The sequence below is a fragment of the Impatiens glandulifera genome, chromosome 6 (genome assembly GCF_907164915.1).
Source record: "Impatiens glandulifera chromosome 6, dImpGla2.1, whole genome shotgun sequence".
Taxonomy (NCBI): Eukaryota; Viridiplantae; Streptophyta; class Magnoliopsida; order Ericales; family Balsaminaceae; genus Impatiens; species Impatiens glandulifera.
Genome location: NC_061867.1, coordinates 35,581,343 through 35,584,105, shown reverse-complemented (window position 1 = coordinate 35,584,105; position 2,763 = coordinate 35,581,343).

Genomic DNA, 2,763 nt, shown 5'->3' with positions numbered 1-2,763 from the left:
CTTCAAAGAGTAAGTTGATGATTCTATACTTCAGCTTGATTAGGAGTTTATTAACAACTTGAATTCTAACTTCCAAGTAGAATGAGACAATAAGGTGAGTATGTGCGTCTTCATAGGTGGATTTTTTACTATAAAATCCGGGTGCTAAACTAATTAGGGTTGCATTATTTAGCTGTTACTTGACTTTGTAGTCTTGGCAGCTTAAATGCATTGTGTTACATAATTATAATATTTGAAAATCACTTGGCTTACAGCTACCATGACATATCATTACTCATTACTAGTGTTACATTCTTTTCATGCGGTTTTAGGCTCATAATTTGTTTAAGTATTAGCTTTGTTACGGCATAAAAAAATAGAAGATAACTTGAGCTCTGTTATTGTTCTCTCTGTTTCACGCTTGCTGTAGGTTTCGTTGTTTCTTTCACACTTTTTTCCAAGAATCAATCGTTCGTCTATCATTCGACAGCGTCTGTAAGTTATATTATGTCTCTTATCGTTATCTAATCAAGGATAATCGTTTTAAGACTAATTTTGTTTTCGATTTCACTAAAAAACCATATGTAGGCTTTGCAACATATCGGATTCCTCTTTTTGATAAATTTGTAGGAATGTTATGATCATGTTGAATTAATCAAACTTCTTGTGAAGTAGGAATTGTAGAAATGATTATATTTGATATAGCTTAATTCTTAACACTATTTTGATCAATTAAATTGATTGGGTTATTGTCTCTATCATGTTTCAACTTCTAGCTACTTTTGATTAAGAGTTGAAGGACAACAAAATTAAATAATCTCTTAAAAACCGGCTTAGAAAGGATTAAGAAATGATAATCTAAAGGACGAGTTTAAAAAATGTTAAAGTCTTGAATCCTCTCATACCTTTAGAATAACCGACATGAGAAAATTGTGAATTTTGAGTATAATGTTGATGTTAGAAAATGTACCAAATGGTCATTTCGAAGCCTTATTACGAGTCCAACATTCCTTTTTTATAATGACTGAATTTTTCGAACTTGTGACACGTACATATTGTACATTTTGAAAAATCTTGAATTTTGAGTGTAATATTATTGTTTACAAATATGTGCAAAAGACGTTCAAAAGAAGGAAAAACGAGAGGACGGGTCAAGTCTGAGTCAACCCGGGTCAAAGAGGGATCAATCACAAGTCAAAGTGGAAGTGGAAAATGGTTAACGGGTTTTCTAAAGCGGGAAAATCGGATTATTGGAAAAATGGGTTATTTGAAAATGGGATTATTTGAAGAAAAAAAAGGAAGAACTCTCACAATTAGAACCCCTTCAAGATTCCAATGAATCATTGGACTTTATGAATTTATCTCAACTTCAATACTGAATGGAATTCGATGATCTTGGACGTTTCGGAAAGGGAAATGAGTCCCTTTCATGCGGTGCATCCCGATCACCCATTGGTGCCCTTTAACTAGGCGAAATCCCGCCATGAATGAAATGTGTCCTTAAAAGGTTTAATTCAAACATCTTTTCAATTAAATATATATAACGTGAGCTATGGTTGATGGTTTGGGTCATTCAAGTTGGGTTGGGAAGCTGATTCACGTACCTTTTAAATGGAACTGGCCCCAAACTATGATTCAATAGTTAAGACCCTCGTCCAACCAATAAAAGATAGGAAACCTCATGGCTGCAAATCCCAGGAGCTATGTTGCGCTTCCAAAAATCAAATCATTTAAACCAATGATCCATTTTGAGTGTATGATCTACCATTGAGTTCTTTGAGTTATCTTTCCAATGGAACCATATAGCTCTCCCAGTTCTCCCCAAAGCTCAGTCCAAGTCGTATGGAATGGAGATGGTGCATGGATCGGCACGTTCCTGTGCAACTAGCTTTCTGATCAACATGAACCATGTCGTGATCCAAGGGGAACATGAGGGTGTAGGCAAGAGTCTCCTGTTGTTGGCTGGAGGTTTGGATTGATAGCATCTGAACTAGATTGGCTTAGGATCAGATTAGATTAGGATATTGTTTAGTTCTTGAATCAAAGGATTCTATTCTGGCGAAACCTTGAAACCTGCACTTGTGAGAGAAGGGAGGTGTTTGTTGTGTTCTTCAGTTAGTCAACCGTAGGTTCTTCCACGGTGAGAATCCAGGTGTATCTTCGGCGCGCAGGTGATTCCTAGGTGGTCAGACAGACTATTTCAGTAAGCTTAATCGCGTTTTGGAAGCGAATGTGAAGATTCAACTGAATCTCTAGTTGTGCTGCAGCTCAACAGAAAGGTCCCGATTCCTTCTTTTCTCTCGAGGATGAGAAATCTCCGATGGGAGGAGGATGGAGACGGAGAGTCGACGAGCCGAACAGATCCGCGGAAGGTCTTCCTCGATCGCAGGCGTAGAAGGTCGCCGGAAATCGCCTGGCCGGCAAGTCCCCTTTTACACTTTGTAATATTCGATTTCCTCAACTTCGTTGGAAGTTGCAAAGAGCCCCTAGGCCTCTTTTATTTTTAAATATGCCTATATACTTTAATTTCAAATTAATTATTTAATTCGAAATTAAAGTAATCCCTAATCTTTTCCTTTCTTTTCATTTTACTTTAATTTACAACTTTAAAAATCAAAAATAAACTAAATTTAAGGTCCCGTTTGTTTCCCAAATTTAACAAACCACTTTAAAATGAGGATTCAAGCATTCAAATCACTTCTAAAATTTTTCAAAATTTCCCAAAAATTAAAAAAATTATTTTCTTCGAAAATAATTGTTATTTGGGATCTTTAGGGCCCTTTT